Source organism: Anabrus simplex, chromosome 7, assembly GCF_040414725.1.
Source record: "Anabrus simplex isolate iqAnaSimp1 chromosome 7, ASM4041472v1, whole genome shotgun sequence".
In the NCBI taxonomy this organism is placed as follows: domain Eukaryota; kingdom Metazoa; phylum Arthropoda; class Insecta; order Orthoptera; family Tettigoniidae; genus Anabrus; species Anabrus simplex.
The window spans coordinates 121,848,049-121,871,888 of NC_090271.1; the positions used below are offsets into that span (position 1 = coordinate 121,848,049).

Below are 23,840 nucleotides of genomic sequence, written 5' to 3' on the forward strand. Positions count from 1 at the left end.
GAGGTGCTGGCCTTCTGACCCCAACTTGGCAAGTTCGATCCTAGTTCAGTCCGGTGGTATTTGAAGGTGTTCATGTACGTCAGCCTCGTGTCGGTAGATTTACTGGCATGTAAAAGAACTCCTGCGGGACTAAATTCCGGCATCTCGGCGTCCTCGAAAACCGAAAAAATAGTTAGTGGTACGTAAAGCCAATAACAATATTACTATAGAAATCGCGGAACCTTTCGAACGTTAGTAAATAAGCACAAATTTACGGAGAAATCTAAAAAGAAGTAGAAGGTAAAATTCTGGTCAGTGCGTTCCGAATTTGAGGTTCAGAAGCAAAACTGCATAAATACTCAAACGTAAGCATTTTTTCACCCAGTGAGAAACATCTTTTCCAAAGCGGTGGCCTAAAGGTTTTGTGGGCATACGTTTCCTGATAATCCAAATTAGTCTTTAACACTAAACCCCGAGAAAATATTGAGGGAAATTGTCTAGATATTAAAGAAATGTACTGTATACACTAATTAATGGTGGTGGAACCTTCCAGGTCAATTAGTCCACAGAACAGTGATCAATGTCCTCTAAAAGTATCCACAACTAAAATGTCCTATCAAATAACGTCAGAAGTAAAACTAGTTCTCTCTGTGAACCAGTGGTAGAGTGTCGGCCTCCGGATCCCAGAATCGTGGATTCAAATCCACAGAAGTAATCGGAGATTTGAAGGGCGGAAAAAGTCCATTCGGCAAGATGTCGGCATATAAGAGATCACTAGTGACACATTTGATTGTATTTAAGCAAAATTTTACATTCTTCCTAAGTAGGGTGACTTTAATTAATTAAACTCCTAAAATTTTGTGCAAATATAAATGAAATTACAACAAAAATAATACAAATTTCAGTAGGATCTGTCCTTAAATATCGTGCAAACACTGGTGCTGGAGAAATAACACCCATCAGCTTGCCCTGGTTGTGTATTTTAGACTGATTTTCTGACCTAGAAGAGTGTTCACGTAGTCTCGCGTGAATGACAGAAGAACAATCTGATCTGATATTCAACCGGCTTCAATAAAGAACAACTGACATCAAAGGTGGTAAGATCCCTCCTGTCCGCCTCTGTGGTGTAGTGGTTAGTGTGATTAGCTGCCACCCCCGGAGGCCCGGGTTCGATTCCCGGCTCTGCCACGAAATGTGAAACGTGGTACGAGGGCTGGAACGGGGTCCACTCAGCCTCGGGAGGTCAAGTGAGTAGAGGTGGGTTCGATTCCCACCTCAGCCATCCTGGAAGTGGTTTTCCGTGGTTTCCCACTTCTCCTCTAGGCAAATGCCGGGATGGTACCTAACTCAAGGCCACGGCCGTTTCCTTCTCCCTTCCTTGTCTATCCCTTCCAATCATCCCATCCCCCGCAAGGCCCCTGTTCAGCATAGCAGGTGAGGCCGTCTGGGCGGGGTGCTGGTCATCCTCCCTAGTTGTATCCCCCGACCCAGAGTCTGAAGCTCCAGGACACTGCCTTTGAGGTGGTAGAGGTGGGATCCCTCGCTCAGTCCGAGGGAAAAGCCAACCCTGGAGGGTAAGCAGATTAAGAAGAAGAAGAAGAAGAAGAAGAAGAAGAAAACTCAGATATATATATCTTTATTTTAAACACGTTCCAAATTTTATAATTTTGAAGTAATTCTTGTGAGAATGTTTTTTCGAATTTATTTTACTAGCATTGACATTTCGAAGCTGGCCGGGGATGTAAGGTCGCATGCCCTTCCTGACACCACTCCAGCAGCACCAGGAATCAAAACACGGTCGCCGGGATGATAGCTAAACCGCTACACCTTCCTGTTTCCGAATAATAACCATAAGGTATTTTATATATATCGTCGCTGGGCAAAGGAAATCTTGCAACTCCTTTGGAGTAAAGTTTACAGATGAAGTCTCAGCAATGGCCGAAGAACTGTTCCTGGCATTTTCATTGCTTAACTATAGCCCAGTTATTCGACCATTAGAGTCTTCTGTTCCCTTCTCAGGCAAAGCGGCAAGTCTTCACAAGAGAAAATTAATTCCTTTTGAGTGGAATTAAGAGGTTTTCATTGCCTAGCAACGATATATGTATGAGTAACTTATAATTATGTCCGGCCCTGCGGTGTAGGGAGTAACGCGTCTGCCTGTCTCCCCGGCGGCTCCGGGTTCGATTCCTGGCCGGGTCAGGGGTTTTTAATTGTAAATGATTAATATCCCTGGCCTGGGGACTGGGTGTTTGTGCCGTCCTTAATGCTCCTTTCCTCACATTCAACACTCTCCCAATTACACGCAGGTTCATATAATATGGTGCAAGTAGGGGCAAAACATCTCTATAGGTCGACGCCCCGAACAAATCGCATTTTAAAAAACAACTTATAATTATTAATTATTAATGCACTGCTAGTGAAGAAAAATTGAACGAAATGATTGGATTTCGAAACAGAAACGAGAAAAGAGCAGTGGAGCATAAGTTAGCATTTGTACATGCCTAGTCAAAATAACACATATTTAAGAATGAATAGGTGTGGTAAACAAAAACACTAAATAAAAATAAAGTTTTATTGAAAATGAGCTGGCTCACCGAAAACAGAAGCAACAATAATTTTGCGCTGTTCCACTGTTTTTGTGTTCCATGCAACATCCTCGACTGCTACTACTACTACTAAACGTTTAAGGGCGAGGCGGGCATCTTAGACGGTTAGGCCGTCTCTCAGGCCGGGAGATTTGTTGCGGTGAAGGTGAGGGGGTGGGCGGCCGTGGACTATACTACGAACTGTCCCGGCATTCGCCTTAGTGTAGGAGAATGGAAAACCACGGAAAACCATTCTCAGGACAGCCGATAGTTGGGGCCAGCCGTAAAGTCCAGCCCTGTCCCGTCTCCCGAATGCAGAGGCGTAGAGCCACGGTAGAGCCGTGGCCACCTCTCCTCTGCTCGGTTGGCCGGTCAGAGTGCAGAGCTGTTGGACCACGGACCAGCCGTGGCCTCTTAAGGGACGAAACCAAAGGGCCGAAACCCACTCTGCATCTACCGACCTCCTCGACGAAATAAGGGTCCAGTATTACATGACCGGAGACTGCGCACTGTGTAGTGGTTTTTGTATGACGACATCAGGCCGTTCAAACCCTGAAACACGAGTTCTTTGTCGGTAGATGTAGTCGTCAAGATTAATGCGCTTTCATCTAAAAAGACATATGTTACAGAAGAAATTTGGATTCTCAAATGGACTACACTCGGCTGCAATGCTGTAATAAGGCTCGTTCGTCCCTTTCTGTTGGACGCTGAACAACTTGAATGCGGTATACAAATCCATCCAACTCTTTAAACATCTGCCGAACAGACCTATCGACATCGCTGTTATTGGGCATCTCCAATCTACGCAAATCCTTCTATTTTTGCTCGGCCGGGTGGCTCTTCATCTTTAATCGCAGCTCGCGCCGATCCCAAAAAAGCACATAGGCTGACTCCGCACTGGCAGTTGGCCTCCCCATCTACGATCTTTTCCTTCCTCCCACAATGATCACCACCACTACCACCCTCAGTACAATCTCTAGTCGCATCCATTTTTCTGCTCTTCTCACCACGACTACGTCTTCTCATCCGACTCCTATCATGTCCTCCGTTTTACTTCTGTCTCCGGACCGCCCCCCTCATCTGCAACGTCAGCCACTTCAAGACGCACCAGCCACACCACCAGCTCAGATCGCCGACGCACGACTACCATCGCCACCAGCGCCACCTCAGTCTTCTCCAGAAATATATAGCTGCGTCATCCGAGGTGTCGACCCTTCCATCTCTGTCTCCACCATACTGCGAGAACCCCATGCTGCACGCATTCCGGCACACAGAGCTTTTCGAATCAGGAATTTCTCACTGGCCCTACATTCTTGGTCCGGCTACAACTACCTGCGGAAGCAGGCGTCTGCCATCTTCTTCTCAACGGAGTCTACATCTTCAGCCATCGCCATGAAGTTGAACCTTCCCGCTCCCCTCCTCGAACATCTCCTCGACCCACACGACGTCGAACCCGGCCAGCTCCTTCTCCACAATATGGATATTCTGTTCGCCCACCTCCTCTCTCCATTTGTTCATTCTTCCCACTGCAATTGCAAGCTGTCCTCAGACTTTTCACCACTTCGCTAAACCAGATCGCCGCAACACTTCTCTCCAATCAACTACACCCTGGCACTCTTGTATAAACCCACTCCTTTTCTACGCATCCTGTCTCACAACTCCCATATTCCTCACATCGTCGCCCCATTACCCATCTTACTCGTCTATCATACCGACATTCTCTTCACTTCTCCCGGCCCGAGAGATCGCGACACGATCTAGGGGGCCCGCCCCGCCTTCGGACGGGGAATGGAAACCTCTCAAGCAAGCAAGCAGACCTATCGCTCAGAGTTTCAGTGATGTTCTTCGTAGACTACGCTTTGGGGACTATTAATAGTGTGTACTTTTATCCCTTGCCTAATGTTTTACAGGTATGTTGTAGTATAATATTTATATTTAACTTATGTGTACGACAGACTGAGGGGCTATTAAGTTACACCTAAAAGCTGACACTTCAACCATGGGTACGCAACAAATTATTATTATTATTATTATTATTATTATTATTATTATTATTATTATTATTATTATTATTATTATTATTGTTATTATTATTATTATTTTCGACTGCACTGATAAATGGTTAGCATGTTGGTCTTTGGTCCAGAGGGTCCCGGGTTCGGTTCCCGGCCGGGCCGTCGATTTTAACCTTCCATTGGTTAATTCCAATGGCTCAGGAGCTGGGTGTGAGTGAGTGCCATTCATCGTAGGAGGGCGGGTTGCCTATGCGGCTTCAACTCTAAAGACCTGCACCAGTCATCTTCTGAGGCGAAACGTCATTAAGTTAAATTATTATTATTATTATTATTATTATTATTATTATTATTATTATTATTATTATTATTAAGTAAGTGTCACTAAAACATTGTAGCTGATATCGTGGAAGTGGAACGAATTGTGTCAATAATTTTTCTATTGAACGTATATATATTTACACTCTGAGAACAAGTGCTATCGGTCGAATGAACACTACTGGGGCTAAAAATCTCATAATAATTTAGTCATTTAATCTCATTCCACTTGATGATTTTGATAGCGTTTTAGCCGTTGTTATTACTATGCCACACACTTATTTATGCAGACTACATTATTGCGGATTATTTCCTTCAGATAAATCAAAACTCTGAAGAGGCAAGCACATTTATTTTCATTCAAACATAGTCATAAATAATTTATTGAAAAATGTATTAAAATATTTGTAAAATTTTGATAATCTACATTGCCCTCATGAGTTGTTATTGTCGTTTATTAAAGCTCAGATGCGAAAAGATCCTTTTTTTCGCTGCCGAAGAAATATAGGGACCCGAAAAATAGAACTAACTCTGCGTCTGATCTTAGAGGATGGAATTGAGAAGGGGTGCATTGCATTTGTGGATCTAGAAAAAGTATTTGTTAACGTTGATTGGACCATGGGATTCTGAAGGTAATCGGGATGGAATGCCAACAGTCCAAAAATTAGCCTGCGTGATAAGAATCAAGGGTTATGAAATATAAGCAGCGTTCCTGATAGGTGTTGAGGTGAGTTTGTATTTTTTTTCCCAACTCCTTGTCAATGTTTATACAGAACAAGTGGGGAAGGAAATAAAAGACACACTTGGAAAGGGAATCACAGTTCAATCCTGAGATTTGACGATGATGCTATTTTATCTGAGTATATAGAATATCTACAGAAATTCCTGAATATTAGGAACTCAGGTTTGGAGAAGAAGTACAATATGAAAATAAACAAACTCAAAACAATTGTATTGGAATGCAGTCAAACAAAAAGAGAGGATGTAGGAAGTATTAGATTAGAAAATGAAGCCTTAAAGGAGGTAGATGAATATTGTTACTTGGGTAGTAGGGTAACTGACAATGGCAGAAATAAGGAAGATATAAAAGGTAGGTTTCTCACAATTTATGTACAGTAAGTGATAGTAAAGGGGCTGCCTGGCCGAGGCGGTAAAGGCGTGCTCGGTTCGCCAGGAAGGACGTGGGTTCGAATCCCCGTCAGGAAGTTGTAAAATTTAAGAAACGAGCTTTCCACTTCCGGAGGTGCATATGGCTCTGAGGTTCACTCAGCCTACACAAAAAATGAGTACCAGGTTAATTCCTGGGGGCAAAGGTGGCCGGGCGTAGAGCTAACCACTTTACCCCATCAAGTGCCGAGGTTACGTATAGTGGAAGCCATTACCTTCCACCCCTCCAAGGGCCTTCATGGCCTGTACGGAGATCACTTTGCTTTGCTTTTAGTGATAGTAAGGAGTAGTTGGTAAGGGAGAGCAGGACATACACGTATGAGGATGGGGTAAGACGGGTCTACCCCATACAAATAAAATAAAGATATATGCTGAATGAGGAGAAGAGGGGCGGGGTACAGAAGGAGAGCGGTTTCAGCCTCACAAGGTCGGTCGCTAATGGAATGGTGAGAAAGCTGTTCTGTCATCTTGTAGGGGTGGTTGGGGGCTTCTTACGGGCCCCACGGATAGGGCCGGTCGTGTCATCAATGGCAGGGCGGTCTTTTTCTCACCGGGGATGATGACATGGCCGGACGGCAGTAGTAGTAGTAGGACGGTAGTTTATTTTATTTATTTTAATATCCAGCGGGGTCGATGTACGTGGCATGGAGGGACTGAGGATGACTGCTGTGGTGATCCTCACGTTTCCGGAGTATCTGATGGACCTCATGGCATGCCCAAGGAGTCTCGTGTTTTATCTTTTCTCCTTTTAAAGTTGGTTTTGTGAACATGTATTTGGGCTGAACGCCTGTTATGTTCAAGAATAAATACAAATACAAATAAAAAATTCAGACTAGCACAAGCAAGGAAGGCCTTTCGTAATAAAATAAATTTGCTTACTTCAAAAGTAGAATGGTGTGTTAGGAACATTTTTGAAGACTTTTGTGTGGAACGTGGCATTGTATGGGAGAAAAAGGTGCACAATAACTGGTTCGAAAAGAAGGAGAATATAAATGTGGTGTTACAGAAGACTGCTTAAGGTGAGGTGGTTAGATGGAATCATAAATAAAAGAGTAACTGAATTAGCATGTTAGGATGATAACTATTTGGTGAAATTTTACCAGAAGAAATGGTATATTGAGAGGGTACATCTTAAGATGGATATTCATAGCTTGTTCAGTTAGTTTATGGGGGAAGTTAAGGCAGTGAGAACATTAGGGGTAGACAAAAGCACAGATTAGTGTAGTCCTAGGATGTTATAGTTAAGTAGAAATGAACAGTTTAGCATAGGATAGAGTGTCATGAAGAGATTTACCAAACAAATCTACGGAATGATGAGCAGAAAAAAACCGAAAGACACAGATGGCTAATTATATAGCCCGAGCATATGTTCCAAGACATTTGGTAAGTTCCAACATTTCGTACACCATGTAAGTTCTGCCTTTTTTGTCCTAAGTCTAACGCAATGGTACCGTGATGATGGGCATACGATTCTCTACACACATTATGACTTGGTATTTAGATTCAGAAGTCAATATGAAGCAAATTAAGAAATTCTCATTTTCAACTCCACATTTAAGTGAGGTCGACGGTGTATTTTCTCTCATCTCACAAATTTCCAGTCAAACAGTATCTCAAAAATTGGAATCGGATCCTTAGTTCCGGAGTTATAGGCCCAAATGTGAGCAAATAATTTTCTTACACTAAGGTTTGAATGTATGTGACCTGATTTTATAGATACTGTCACTCAACAACAACAACAACATTTAGAGCCTAGGGATATTTTTGTTTCTCACTTCAGTTGAACCGAGCAAGTGGCTGTGCGGTTTGGGTCACGTAGCTATCTCTTGCATTCGGGAGATAAAGGGTTCGAGCCCCACTGTCGGCAGCCCTGAAGATGGTTTTCCTTGGTTTCCCTTTTTCACACCAAGCAAATGCTTGGGCTGTACCTTAATTAATGGCGCGACCGTTTCCTTCCCACTCCCATCGCTTTCCTATTCCACCGTCGCCATAAGACCTATCTGTTTCGGCGCGGCATAAAGCAGATTGTCTCTTCAGTTGAGAGTATGAAACCTATCTGACGATCTGTGGTGTTGCAGAGTCTGTATCTGTATAACCACCGTCTGGCATCAGGAGAGATATCCTGGCATAAGAACTGAATAAAAATGCTGGTAATATTAAGGTGTATACAACACTAGCAACAGCCACCAAATTCGCCACAGAGTGATTTCTGACCACTCAATTTCGTCTCCTTGCTGTAAGAACAGCGTATGTATACGGAAAATCTTCTAATCTGGTACATACGATTATGTACGAGGGATGTTTTTTACGTCATGGCAACAGTAATGTGCTGCAGTATATTCCGATAAAGCAGCAGCGATTAAATCCATTTAATTTTTAATTTAGTATGCCTATTTATAGCCGGGTGCGGCCCTTGTAAGACATACCCTCCGACGAGGGTGGGCGGCCTCTGCCATGTATAGGAAACTGCGTGTTGTTGTGGCAGAGGATAGTGTAGGTGTGGTGTGCGAGTTGCAGAATTAATTTCATTGCATGCATTTGAATGCCGCTACAGTGTGTTAGGTGTCTTTCTCAATGCTAGAACTAAATTGATTCTTGGTACAGAAGTTAATGGCAAGAGACAGTAAAACAAATAAGTAAATAGAAATCATTGTTTTATTATGGAAATGCATCTGCAAGGACTCTTGTAAAATTCGGAACACTGTCGTCACAGAAATATCTATTTGTGTGAATAATTCTTGCACAGCCCAACACCAGTCTTATGTTAAAGCACTTTTCGATAACTGCCGCTAACACCTCTGTGTGACCGATCACCGGACATCCACTCTGCGATGGTTCAATAGTTACTACGCCTCTACATCTGAAGGTCTGAACAGTTCGATATAGCCAAGCACTATCACTCAGCGCTTCTCTTAGGTCCACGTGGTACTGGCGTGTATTTCTCCTGTGGAAAACACTAATTTTCATGTGTGACAACTGTTCAACTTAACTACGTCTACCTTGGAGCACGACCGGTAGTTCACTAACTTTTTCGTACGTTGTTAACTAGCCATCATTGCACATTGACGCCATCAGCTGGTGAAATTCGGCCGTGTGTGACACAAGTTTTCTAACTTATAGATTGGACTTACCGTGTTCTCACATTTTCGGAAGATATAGCAGGCTTGGCATGATTTGTGAAACGATCTCCAGGAATGCCTGGACCAATAGAGTCACTTTCATAATAATTAAATTCATAATACTACTGTAGGAGGCTAAATTGTTCCCAGAAAACAACTCGATAATATGATTTCAGCAATAATTGAAATGGTAAAGTGCGCTTCAAATTGACTTCTTTCCATTCAAAGTAACATACGGCATTATTTTTCTGAATACGGCCATCCACCATTGCCCGCATTGCCAGTCCAGTACCCCTGTGAAGTAGGCAATCTATCCAGCAAACATGTTGTGCTGGTTGTGTACGCATTCGGCGTATCAGTAAACTTGGCTAGACACAGTCTTCAACTCCGGGCCGATTCTACCACCTGCTGGTAAAGTAACGGGTAATTTACCCACCGTGTAAATAGTGGTTTCCGTCCGACCATTCCCGAATAGAGTCGCTAGCAGCATAAATGTTAGTTATCTGATGGGTAAGTTATCGGCCGGATAAGACTTTACCTGTCTGGGAAGTCTTGAATGTTGAACATTATTAACCTTATTTAATTTTTTTACAAGTTGATTTACATCGTAAGAGTATGAAAAACTAAGTAAGTTTTTTCAATTTGCTTTACGTCGCACTGGCACAGATAGGTCTTATGACGACGGTGGAATAGAAAAGGGGCTAGGAGTGGGAAAGAAGCAGCCGTGGCCTTAATTAAGGTACGATCCCAGCATTTTCCTGGTTTAAAATGGGAAACAAAGATAAACATCTTCAGGGCTGCCGTCAATGGGGTTCGAACTTACTATCTCCCGAATTCAAGCTCACAGCTGCGCGCCCTGACCACACGGCTAACTGTCTAGGTTTTTATCTGACATAGAAATTACTCTAATATATCTAAACCTACTAATTGCCTATGATACAAAGGAGGCCTACCTATTGAGTATCAAAATTTATTCAGTTATTTGAAACTACCGGTACACGACTCTTTAGTAATTTTATGACCTTCCCTTGAATTCTTAACTGAACATCTCCAGTCACCATATTACACATTATATTCCTTTAACTTCAATTATGTCATTGTGGTTTAATTTAACACCTACCAATAAATATACTTCTCGAGTTGCTAAAATCACATCACTCTTTCACCTACACATTGTCAAAGACACCGATGTCAAGCTTTCGCGAGGAAAATCTGTACACGGGTACAGAATCAACACCTACTTGGAAGTCATCTCGAACGGGCTTTCATTTTCAAGATTTCAGTTTTTCAATTTTCAAACACTCATTACAAGTTGTTACATATGCCAATATTAGAAGAAGCATTGTTCTAACATAGAGGTCTAGGCGCTAGATCTGTACAATAAGGTACAAAGGTTCGAGTGCCCTACAAAGTTACTTTTTAAGATTTTATTACCTGTTGTATTTATCTGTATGCCGTTTTTCATACATAATTTCATTTATAATCTATTTAATTCAAATGTTTAAACAAAATATTATGTTCATAGATTCGCAGGCCTATTGGCATACCCATTGGCCATACAGTACGAATGAAAGTTATGGCAACTTCGAACTACTGCAATCTACAAGCAGCGCAGTACCACAAGTTCAATTGGTCTATATGTGGAAATTTTAAAATAACTGGAATATTATTAGAACTTCAAAGTGGCGAATTCCTAACTGAACAGAACAGAATAGTAGTACTGAAAAAATACTCGAAAATCGTTTTGTAGGCCAGTTCGATCGTGGCTCTGTCCGGTGGTATTTGAAGGTGCTCATACACATCAGCCTCGTGTCGGTAGATTTACTGGCAGTAAAAGAACTCCTGAGGGACAACATTCCAGCACCTTAGCTTCTCCTAAATCCGTAAAAGTAGTTAGTTGGATGTAAAATATGTAACATTATTATTAGATCTTTCTGCGTAGACTTTAGCTGTCAGAGTTGGTGCTATTGTCCGTGAGGAGGGGACGAGGAAATATTAGTAGCCTGCCCCTTATCCTCTACTTCCCAGAGCTGGGTAACGAAAGCAATTTAGAAAAATATGTGAACGCTGAATTTGTTTTCCTTGTATTCGTTCTATTCTTTCGTCCTTTCTTTTGTATTTAAATAAATTAAAAAGCCACTGACCTAACCCTTGATAGAACCTGCTGTCGTTGTACATCTGTTCCTAGGAGAGCAGGATCTATCACGTCTGTAGTCAGTGGAATTTGAATTTAAATAATTCCGACAAGTTAAAGAAATGTGGAATCCTGGCGTACCTTAATGTTAATAACAGCTGAAGAGACGTTAAATATTATTAAGAATTGTTATATCTCTACTTTATTTGTTCACTAGTATCCTTTGGATACTTTCAGGTCAATGGATCGCCTAAATGATAATCTCGGAATGCAGTGGGTGGGGTATCCTCTATCACATACCGATCCCAAAGAGCTGGCCAAAATTACTTCTTTATCACTATTAATTTTAAATAGTAAGGTGCATTTTATGTATTTTGATGTGATGTACAGAGGTATTCGTGCTTTTGCCATATACTGTGCAGTACTAGTTGAAGTATAGTAATAATCCATCTGTTTCAATTGTTTGTAAATGAAATAAATCACTTATTGCTAACGACACTCCTGATTGGGGACGGGGGGGGGAGGGGGAGTGTGATTAGCTCAGAGGCTTAGATGCTGGCTTCCCACCCGGAAGGCTGAGGTTCGAATTTCGGTCGATCCTGAGTTGAGATTTTCGTCTCGACAATCACGTGGCGTCAGGAGTGGCATTAGGCTTTAAATCCCTGGCCAAAATGAGATATGGCGGCTCCAGAGATCCCATAAATATCTTAGATAAGCCATAGTAAGTTTTTGTTAGTGTCATTCCTATTTAGCTCTTTACATCACGAATCTCCTTACATTACAAAAATAATAATGTTATTGTTTTTCCGTCCCACTTTTCGGAGTATTACACAAACGTGGGAAGTATTTCTTTTGAAACAAATAGTTTACGAATTTTATTCCAACTTTCTTGACACTGAAACACTATTAAAAATCCTGCAATTTTTGTTGCCTAACACGTTTGTCACGCTCTAAGTATGGTATAAATATTCGTTTCAAATGCTTATGTTTTTATTTAAAATACTATATATTATGTGCTTTAAATCCATTGCAAGTTATATCAATTTAAAACTCACACAGCGAACAAAGTGTACAAAGTACACACCTCAAGACAAGTTTTGCACCACGTGAATTGCTAACGACCCAACAGAAAGTATGGGAGAAACATACCCATTTCCTGTAACGAATAACATGATGGATTTAAAGAATAAACAAAAGTATATCGAAAACCCTATGTATTTTTCGGCAAAGTGCATCAGTCTATAAAATATGGAAATTACAATCTCCGTCTTAGTATGGTATTACTCCACCCTGTGTATTGAGGTATGCTGTCCACCTGGTAGTCGAACCAGTCCTGTTCTATCCTTCCCCACTCTTCAACAGCAGCCCTCCGGAGGTCGATCAGGGTAGAAGATAGTTTCGTACGACTCCACGCCGCCTACTTCAGCTGGTCCTATGTATGTTCAATCGGATTCATGCTGGCAGACACCGCAGACCATTGTATTCGACTGAATTTGGCCTTCCTGACGGGAGCTATATGCGCACGCATTGCCGTCTTGTAGAACAAACCTGTCTCCAGTAAGTTGTCAATATGGTCGAACAATGGGCTGGAGGATTCAGTACCGATATTGTACACTTGCCACAGTGCCCTCAACGACGGTGAGTGCCGTCCGACTTCCGTACATAAAGCCGGCCCAAAACATGATGAATCCGTGTGCTTACTGGGCCCGTTGTATGGTGTATATGGCTCGTTTGGTATTCATTCGCTCTCCATACACCCTCCTCCCACGATTATCAGAAAAATTCTGCACTCATCAGCGAAGAATATCTGACGCCATAATGTCAGGTTCCAGTCCAAGTGTCTCCATACCTATCTCCACCTGGAGTCACGGTGATGGAATGTATATGCAGATATTCACTAAGAAACTTTAGAGTGTAGGTGAACCCTATGGATTTGTTCGGATTGTCCGAGTAGATCAAGCTCTCCCAGCGGCCGTCACGAGGGCATCAAGCTGCTCTGTTGCGGAGTCTTCTCGGTTCCTGTACTTGCGAGCCAAGATTCGCAAGTAGGGGTCATCAGTTTCCGTTGCTGACCGCGGGTGACCACCGCGAGAACGATATAGAACATTTGGTGGCACACGAATGGGTATTACTTCCTAACAATGTCAATATGGTATACAATTTTTCTTACGCGGAGGCCTTGCTGACTTAATGTAACAATGTGTGTACGATCATATGCTGCAATGACTTGTCGAGGCAAGTTTATGCACTGAATAGGCCACAGCCTGCATTCTGTGTATGTTGTGTCCAAGGGTTCCAGTTAAAGTGCGCTGTTCTGGACTGTTTTTAGATTGCATGTCGTATCTCTGTGCGCACCTAACACGTGACATTATATAGCAGTCCGATGTTACATTTTCATGAGACTACTGCCTCAGCAGATATTTTCAGGAGCATCCAAATCACATCTGCTGAAAAACGCTACACATAATTTACAGGTAAGTGTCGTGAACGGAGACGTACAGTGCATTCAAGTAGTTAGTGGAACGTAAAGCAAATAACATTATTATTATTATTATTATTATTATTATTATTATTATTATTATTATTATTATTATTATTTCTTTTGCCTATACCTTTATACTTCGGAAGTTTGGACCTTTTCGTTTTTTCCTTTGAATAATATTAAGAGAAGATGGTTATGTAGTCATATTTCCCCTTAAAACAATTACCACCGCCGCCACCACCACCACTACAACCATCTCGGATTGTGCATGAAAATAGTAGTCTGAAACTCTCGGATGTTTTCTATCCTTGCTCATTTTTCAATGTTACCTTCCCTTGTTTGTATGCGTTAGGCGGAGAATTGGGCTGATTATGGCACTTGGTCGGTAGTGTTAAGCTTAGGTAGCGTCCTTTTCGCCACATCGCCACATGTTGATCATATTCAAAGTCCCACTCGAAGTGGCCGAGAGTGGAACACAGGAACTCGACCTGAGAGTTCAGGAGCCATTTCGCCAATATTCCCCTTGCTATTCGACCCATTTACTTAACAAAACAAGGATGGTTTTCATGTGAAATTGCCTGGAAACTTCCTATTCCTTCACTTAATGAACATATGTTCTCAGAAGACGAAACCGTCCTTGGAAGGAACACTATTCGAAGGACCGAGGTTCGATACACTACCCATCGTAGTGACAACCCTGAGTGTAACCTTCCTAGATACTGTCGTATCTGTAGCCGTTGGGACGAGAGAAGGAGGGTTATAGGCATACTTTTCGAACTCTTCGCACAAATATTTATACTGTAGGCGAACACACAACTCAAGAAACTCTTCAGAATACACATCCATGCACGTCAAATTATTACGGTGTTTCTATACCTTACATGTTGTTGTTTGAGTTATCAGTTCATAGACTGGTTTGATGCAGCGTTCCACGCCACCCTATCCTCTGCTAACCTTTAACACCACATTTCAAAGGCTCCTATTCTCTTTCTTTCCGAGCTGGTTATCGTCCATATTTCACATCCATATAATGTCACACTCCAGACAAAAGTCTTCAAAAACATCTTTCAAATTCCTATATCAACGTTCGAAGTGAGCAAGTTTCGTTTCTTAAGAAAAGTCTTCCTGGCTTGTGTTGGTCAGCATTTTACGTCCCCCTTACTTCTGCCATCGTTAGTTATTTTACTACCCAAGTAACAATATTCATCTACTTCCTTTAAGACTTAATTTCCTAATGTATTATTTCCAGCATCACCTGACTTTGCTCGACCGCACTCCATTACTTTTGATTTGGACTCCTTCTCCAAGACTCTGTCCATACCATTCAGCAATTTCTCCAGAGTTTATGCAGACTCAGATAAAAGAACAATCTCATCGGTAAATCTCAGGATTTTGATTTCCTCTGCTTGGATTGTGATTCCCTTTCCAAATTCCTCTTTGATTTTCTTTACCGCCTGTTCCACATAAACACTGAAAAGGATGGGGGAAGGGGCAAGCTGCAGCCTTGCCTCACTACTTTCTGAATTGTTGCTCCTTTTTCAACAAAGCCCTCGATTCTTATCACTGCAGACTGATTTTTGTACAGGTTGTACATAAGTCTTCTTTCTCGGTATCTGATCCCGATCACCTTCAGAATCTTAAATAGCTTTGTCCAATATCAACATTATCGAATGCCTTTTCTAGTTCTACGAACGCCATGTACGTGTACCTTAGATAATAAACAATAACACATTCTGCTATCGAAGTTGTTCTTCTTCTTGACGTGAGTGTTCGATTCACCCGTAGTTCACATTAAAATATAATAAACCGAGCTCGATAGCTGCAGTCGCTTAAGTGCGGCCAGTATCCAGTAATCGGGAGATAGTGGGTTCGAGCCCCACTGTCGGCAGCCCTGAAGATGGTTTTCCGTGGTTTCCCATTTTCACACCAGGCAAATGCCGGGGCTGTACCTTAATTAAGGCCTCGGCCGCTTCCTTCCACTTCCTAGGCCTTTCCTATCCTATCGTCGCCAAAAGACCTATCTGTGTCGGTGCGACGTAAAACAAATAGCAATATATATATATATATATATATATATATATATATATATATATAATAATACGGATCACAAGCATAAAACATTCCAGGATAACAGTGCTTGAAAGACAAAACGAACTCGAGGAATCAAACTTGTGTTCAGAGGAACATCAGGTGCGAACACTTACCGGTAGACCACGCTGGTGGACTCTTTAGTAGGGATGTTTTTAAACGAATAAATAAACAGAAGTCTAGCTCCTTGGCTGAATGGTCAGCCTAGTGGCCTTCGATTCAGAAGGCCTCGGATTCGATTCACGGTCTGGCCGTGGAGTTTAATCGTGTTTGATTAATTCCTCAAGTTAGGGAGCTGAGTGTTAGTGTTCGTCTTACGGTCTTAATAGACACCTTCATTTCTATACGACGCTTCACACTCCCTATAATGAAGATATCCTTCAATGTCACTGAATTCTATGGCGTCCCGCAGCGAACTCGGCAGCACAGTATGTGGGAGTTTTACCATACACCACTGTGTATGAATTAAGCCTAGTTTTTTAGTCACAAAGACAACATGATATTTCTCTAGTACTATGGCTTTATTAATGCATATACACTAGGAGACAAATTATCAACATTCTTTTCATAACCATGAATGTACTTGAGGCCATTTAGCATCTACTTGGGAGATAATATGCAGTATATGTATGTGAGGCTCGAGCTCTCTCTTTTTTTGCTAGCGCTTCACCGTCGCACTATCACATTGAAAGTTTTCGGCGACTTAAGGATACGAAAGACCTACGATTGGGAAGGTGGTGGCCGTGGCCTTAATTAAGGGGCCCAGCATTTTCCTGGTATGAAAATGAGAAACCATGTAAACTCACCTTCAGGGCCGCCGATGGTGGGATTCGAACCCCACCATCTCCAGAATGCAATCTCACAGGGGACTCGACCTGTACGACTGATAATAAATTACGTGATATCTTAATGCATTAACTTTCCATAACTGATAAAGTTGTTTACTCGAGATATACTAATGTTAAATTATTAATTCCTTTTAAATAGGTTACATTTAAACATTCCAGACTACACAAAGCATTTCAGAGATAGTTAAAACATGCACAGATCCAATGGCGGCTCGTGAGGTATGAATTGAGGGACTCACATAGACGAGAGCAGAACTAAACTAAACTAAACTAAACTAAACTAAACTAAACTAAACTAAACTACACTAAACTTTTCGGTTTTCGGAGACGCCTAAGTGTCGGAATTTTGCCGTGCAGGAGTTCTTTTACGCGCCGGTAAATTTACAGACACGAGACTGACGTACTTTAGCACCTTCATATATTACCGGACTGAGCAGGGTTCGAACCTGCCAACTTGAACTCAGAAGACCAGCGTTCTACTGTCTGAAGTACTCAGCTTGACATTATTATTATTATTATTATTATTATTATTATTATTATTATTATTATTATTATTATTCATCCTCTGGATCGTTTAACTTTACAACTGTGTTATGAATACATAGAAAAGTGAATTACAATGCACAGAATATAGTACGTTGTATAGTAAGTAGTCAACAGGATACACTAAGTATATTATATATATATTATATAGTAAATAACGAACACTGAATTAAAGAGAGCAACATCATTCGGACTGCACACTCGGACTTGTTTTCGCAATTAATAACACACTGACTACAACAGCAAGTTTGCAGCCTTCGAACAGCATTCCAGGGTGAAAAGATAGTACCTTTAGAAACGCCATCCCCCACAGTGCCAACAACGAGCTCCGGACACATCGAGCTTGTGACCGAGGCTCCAGTAATGTTTGCAGTGTTCTCCTTCGTCCACATGCCCAGCGGCAAAGTAGTGGAAAGCTTTCCTCCTTCAGTCACAGACGGAAAATGTCCACCTGCTGCATTCAGCTATGGGACTAGCAGAATAGCAGCATATAATACATATAATTGGCTGTATTCATGCAATGGTGACGTAAATTCCTTAATTTCGAAATTTTGATTTCTACCTGAAAAGGAAGGAGGCTCATATCTTATAGGAAGGTGGAAGTGCACGTGACCCTATGCCCTTAAATAGCAGTCGCCACTGCAGAGATCCTGTAAAATATATCTTTAGTTTTAATTTTCCTACATATGTTGACCCGGCCATGTTCTTTGTTATTGAGATTACAGCTCGTATTTCCCTTTCCGTAGAGATTTCACACAAACCGAAACTATAATAAATAGGACCATCCATTCGGAGAAGAACTTCACAAGAATTCGATCCACCAGAAGTCAGATGACTGGTCGTAGTATAAGCAAAGTCAGAAAACGAACAAAGAAGTAGAAGAGAAAGAGAAAATCTACTGGTCTATGAGAGACTCAAATCTCGGCACCGACAGTGGCCAAATTGAGTGTGGTATCCCTTATTAGTCAGAGTTTTCTAACCTTATACTAAGATAGACCAAGCTCGATAGCTGCAGTCGCTTAAATGCGGCCAGTATCCAGTAATCGGGAGATAGTGGGTTCGAGCCCCACTGTCGGCAGCCCTGAAGATGGTTTTCCGTGGTTTCCCATTTTCACACCAGGCAAATGCCGGGGCTGTACCTTAATTAAGGCCACGGCCTCTTCCTTCCAATTCTTAGGCCTTTCCTATCCCATCGTCGCTATAAGACATATCTGTGTCGGTGCGACGTAAAGCAAACTCTATCCTGGAAATAAGTGCCTGTAGAAAGTACACTACAACAACACTGGGTATCAATAAGCATTCATAATAAGTAAGATATATAGAAATGATGACAATTTTTCACCATATTTTAAATAGAAATGTTGCAATGTTTGAAACTCAAACGTAATAACAACTATTCTCATACCATGTCTATATGTAACTCTTACATACCCCTTTCATCAAATACCTTCTTAACCACATGCTTCTGTATCCATAACAGAGGTGCTGCTTAGTGCAGCACTTAATCAGTTTCGCTTCTCTATTTCACAAAACAAAACGTGTCAGTTTGAGAGCAAATTTCAAGTAATCTGGAGACAACTTTATCAGATCACGGAAACTATATCAGGTTTAACTGATAGCTTGATTTTTCTTTCCTTTGATCATGCCATTGTAAATACACATTGTAAACACAGCAAACATGGGGAAAATGGTACACAGTGCACGAATAAGTCAACGATCTTACAACTGGCGGCAGAACAAGAACAATTGTCTTTAAACTTGGTGACAAGAAGGGTTTCATTCTCGATCCGGCTATCAAATTCGATACCCTTGTACAATAACCTCAAGAAACAGATGTATAGAACGGATATGTGCCTTCCACCTCCATTATACAAGGTAAAACACAAGTTAAAATACAAGTTAAAAAACATCGACAGCGTGTTAGGAGTGAGGGGAACTATTCCCAAATGCTGATCACAACGATGACACGTTTCGGTATATGGAAATGAAACATTAAAAAAGGGGGGTCATCGACACACTGGAAGTCTCAATAACCAACCAACGACATCGCTTCTATTGTAATTAGATACTTATCAACAGCACATAATTTGATTACTTTCTTAAACTCAAGGAATCAAATAAAGGTATTATCAGGTGCCAAAAAAATACGGAAATGGACATATTCTGATCATACATAGAAATGCCCAATTTTCCACATGTCATAAAATGAGACTGCACAACCAACCTTTTTCTATACCTTTAACAATTTGGAAGACGTTGGCAGTTGTTATTGCTTGCACTTTATACACCTCAGCAAATCGAGCAAAATATTTGTGATGGTATACAATGAAGAGAGACGACCAAGATTTTCGGTTATCCGTTGTTTGTCTTAGAAAATAATGTAAATAACCACAAACAGACCGAATGAGTCAGCTCATTAAAATTACCTTTTGAAATTAAATAATACCAGTGTTCTGTAAAGAAAGCATAAAATAGCCTATCAGATTACCATCTATTCGCATTAGTAGTAATACTGTATTCGTTTTTCCTTTCCCATTAGTTCCGTATTACATTTCTTCATGGAACATATTGACTGTTAACAATTTCAAAAAGCGTAACCAATAATAATAAGAACATACGAGTAGAACCTCCTGAAATTAGTTTAAAAAGAGACCGAGCGAGTTGGCCGTGCGGTTAGGGGCTACCAGCTGTGAGCTTGCATTCGGGAGATAGTGGGTTGGATCCCCACTGTCGGCAGATCACGAAATACAATTTGGATTTCGCATCTTTAACGGAACTCTGGATTTAGGCGAGTCTCATAAACTGCACTTCAGAAACATACGGTGCTTGGTCAGTTACATCCATAGGAATCCCCTATCGAAATCGGTATGAATTACTGTTTTCCTAAGTGGACAATAATTAATAGATTCTAACACGTGTACCTCTTCATAAACGAAACGTCATGTCCAAAGATTCTACGAAAAAGATCATTCCCTCCAAATTGCATAACAAGCTTTGTGAAAAGATTTTGGTGGTCCGAATGAAATCGCAGATATCTCAGACAACTAAATATCCTGTCTGCCGTAGGTGTAACACATAAAGCCCATTTTCACTGAGTCGAAGTTTTGAGTTAGGGCGCGCCTATCACAGTAACAGAATAATCCGCGCAGGAGAGGGGCGTACAACTATTCGGTTTTCAGAATCACAAAGTCATACACTTACCTAATTTTCTTCGAAGGAAAAGCGGTTTTATAAAGACTCTTGGACATTTCAAATAATACATTTATATTGCGTGTACATTGCACTCCACTGTATACATTGCGTGAATTTGAATAGCTATCAAAACGTAACTTGAGAATCTTCAGAAGCTGTATAGTTCCTATGAAAACTGAAGTCTAGGAATTCAATTTCATTTCGGAATAGCTAGATATATTTACAACGAATATCTCAATATAAGACTACTGAAGCTATGAAATTATTCCTCCGAATTAAACTTCCTAAATATCCTTTCTTACTAAAAAATGAAGATGATTAAATAGACAACAATTCATTTCTGTAAGAAAGTAGTCAGAATCATTCACATTCAAAAGCGCGTGTCTCCGTAAGGATATTTCGTCATGCACCTGCTGTAGTCCTTTCCTAATGTCTTCTGGTTTCTTTCCAGCAGGAATTATTGAATACCGTACCGGGAATTAAAATCCTTGTAACACATCTAAATCACGAAAGTATCGCTAGACAGATCAACACACACTCGTCAACAATAACTGTCCAGTGTAGGTCTCACCTGAGTGTCCGCTGAGGTCCTGCAGACGGTGTAATGCTGAGGCCATGGACAGCGGCCATGTTGAAGACTTGTATTGACTGGCAGCCACAACGTGAGTGAGATAACTCCATCCTCCCGCAAGCCTGCGCTCTCCACTCGGACACTCCACGATCGATACTCATAGTTGCGGGGTGTATCGAACGTAGAAACACACACAATACACGCGACTTATAGAGCGAAATAATTTTAAACCATTGTTTCGATATAGGAAATGAAATGGCGTATGTTTTAGTGCCGGGAGTGTCCGAGGACCTGTTCGGCTCGCCAGGTGCAGGTCCTATGATGTGTCGCCCGTAGGGGCCCTGCACGTCGTGATGAGGAAGGAATGATAATGAAGACGACACACACACCCAGCCCCCGTGCCAGCGAAATTAACCAATCAAGATTACAATTCCAGACCCTGCCGGAAATCGAACCCGGGACCCCTGTGACCAAAGTCCAACACGCTAACTATTTTACCATGGAGCCGGACGGTATTGGAAAAAGTAATAAAAAATAGCGTTTTAGCTGTTTATTTTTAAAGTTTTCTCACGATAGCCTAAATACTATCAGCCTACTGAATATTTCTGTACAAAGCTTGGGGAAACCCCAACTATATTCCACGACCAATACTTCGGTGGCTGTAGTAGTGCAGTGTTAGTTGTTCAAAAACAGCTGATTGCAGGCACATTGTAGGGGCTGCCTGGCCGAGGCGGTAAAGGCGTGCTCGGTTCACCCGGGAGGACGAATTTTCGATTCTCCGTCAGGAAGTCGAAAAATTTAAGAAACGAGATTTCCACTTCCGGAGGTGCATATGGCACTAAGGTTCACTCAGCGTACACAAAAAATGAGTACCGGGTTAATTCCTGGGAGCAAAGGGGGCGGGGCGTAGAGCTAACCCCTCTACCTCATCATGTGCCGAGTTTGCGGATAGCGGAAGCCTTTACCTTCCACCACTCTAAGGGCCTTCATGGCCTCTACGGAGATGACTTTGCTTTGCTTTTGTAGATACATTGTTCAATGTTCTCTCCCTCTATCTTTCTCTCTATCTTTCTCTCTATCCCTTATAAGGCAGAAAGTTCTTCCTTAAAGGTGGAAAGAAAACAAGTCAAGTGACTGAATAACAAATGAAACTCAGAATCAATCAATCAGTTAGTAAAGAAATAAAGACATCTTCAAACTGGCGATGAGGGCCTTGGACGAGAGGAAGTGAAGGCTTCCACTATCCGTAACCTCGGTAATAAGTAGGATATAGTGGTAAGCTGTTTACCCGGCCACCTTTACTCCCAAGAATGAACCTGATACTCATTTCTAGCCTAGACAACTTTAGTGCCACTTGTCCCTTTAGAAGTGGAAATCAGCTTTCATAAATTTTCCAACTTTCTGAAGGGGAGTCAAAACCCCACCCTTCCTGGTTGACTTCAACACTCCTTTAACATATCGGCTGAACAGCCTCTGCAACTCAGAATCTCTCCAATCAACTCAATGAATAAATACGGTATTCTGAGGGTGTAGGTTGTTGAGACTGCGACAACAACTGCACTTAAAGTATCCATCCATCAGTAATATACAGAGTGAAGCGAAATTCGCGCACTTGGGCGTCGCAGCGCGACTCCTCACATGCCAGCAATAAAAAAATGTATCTCACAAAAGTTGGTCCTGGGAGTATACCCTACAGGAAAACGACGTTGAAGAGTGGCAAACTGGCAACACTGTAACCACATCTAGGGTAAGTACCTCGGTCAGCACACGATAGTTGTGCTGTACACTTGGTGCAGTGGAGAGAGTTTTGGATTAGCATGCAGGACGTCGAGGGGTCGATCCTGGGTTGAGGCGTATGCTTTTTATTTCGTAAATGTAGTCCAGGTAGTATGCTATCTGGCATCTTAATCGTCAACAGTGATTGCAGCGGGTCCTCTAGAAACCATTTGTACTTACATACTACGATCCTAGAAATAGACGAACAATCGTTTTCATTGGTCAGCTTTGAAAGACGCCCTTTCCACGTCGTGGGCGTGAATTTATTCTCTGTTGACGATTAAGATGCCAGATACCATACCACCTGGACTACATTTACGAAATAAAAAACATACGCCTCAACCCAAGATCGACCCCTCGACCTCCTGCATGCCAACCCAAAACTTTATCCAATGCACCAACTGTACAGTACGACTAATATGTACTGACAGAGGTAGTTACCCTACATGTGGTTACTGTGTTGCCAGATTGCCACTCTTCAACGTCCTTTTTCTGCCGGATATACTCGCAGGACCAAGTTTTGTGAGAGACATTTTTTTATTGCTGGCATGTGAGGAGTAGCGCTGCGACACCCGAGTGCGCGAATTTCGCTTTACCCTGTATACTGTCAGGTTAGACAGCTGTACAGTTATCATAGAGTATCCTTCTCTCAGTGTCCGCCTCTGTGGTGTAGTGGTTAGCGTGATTAGCTGCCACCCCCGGAGGCCCGGGTACGAGGGCTGGAACGGGGTCCACTCAGCCTCGGGAGGTCAACTGAGTAGAAGTGGGTTCGATTCCCACCTCAGCCATCCTGGAAGTGGTTTTCCGTGGTTTCCCACTTCTCCTCCAGACGAATGCCGGGATGGTACCTAACTTAAGGCCACGGCCGCTTTCTTCCCTCTTCCTTATCTATCCCTTCCAATCTTCCCATCCCTCCACAAGGCCCCTGTTCAGCATAGCAGGTGAGGCCGCCTGGGCGAGGTACTGGTCATTCTCCCCAGTTGTATCTCCCCGACCAAGAGTCTGAAGCTCCAGGACACTGCCCTT

The 23,840-nt window shown here is 42.0% G+C and overlaps 1 protein-coding gene across 1 annotated transcript in view; it reads right to left on the reverse strand.

The window, feature by feature from the left end:
* The window catches only part of SP555 (SPRY domain-containing SOCS box protein SP555), a 61,857-nt gene extending 40,735 nt beyond the window's left edge, over nt 1-21,122 (reverse strand). Inside the window, exon 1 of the mRNA XM_067150731.2 lies at nt 21,039-21,122. The gene's annotated coding sequence lies outside the window, so the exon portion shown is untranslated. The remainder of the gene's footprint in view (nt 1-21,038) is intronic.
* Nucleotides 21,123-23,840: the final 2,718 nt, after the last annotated feature.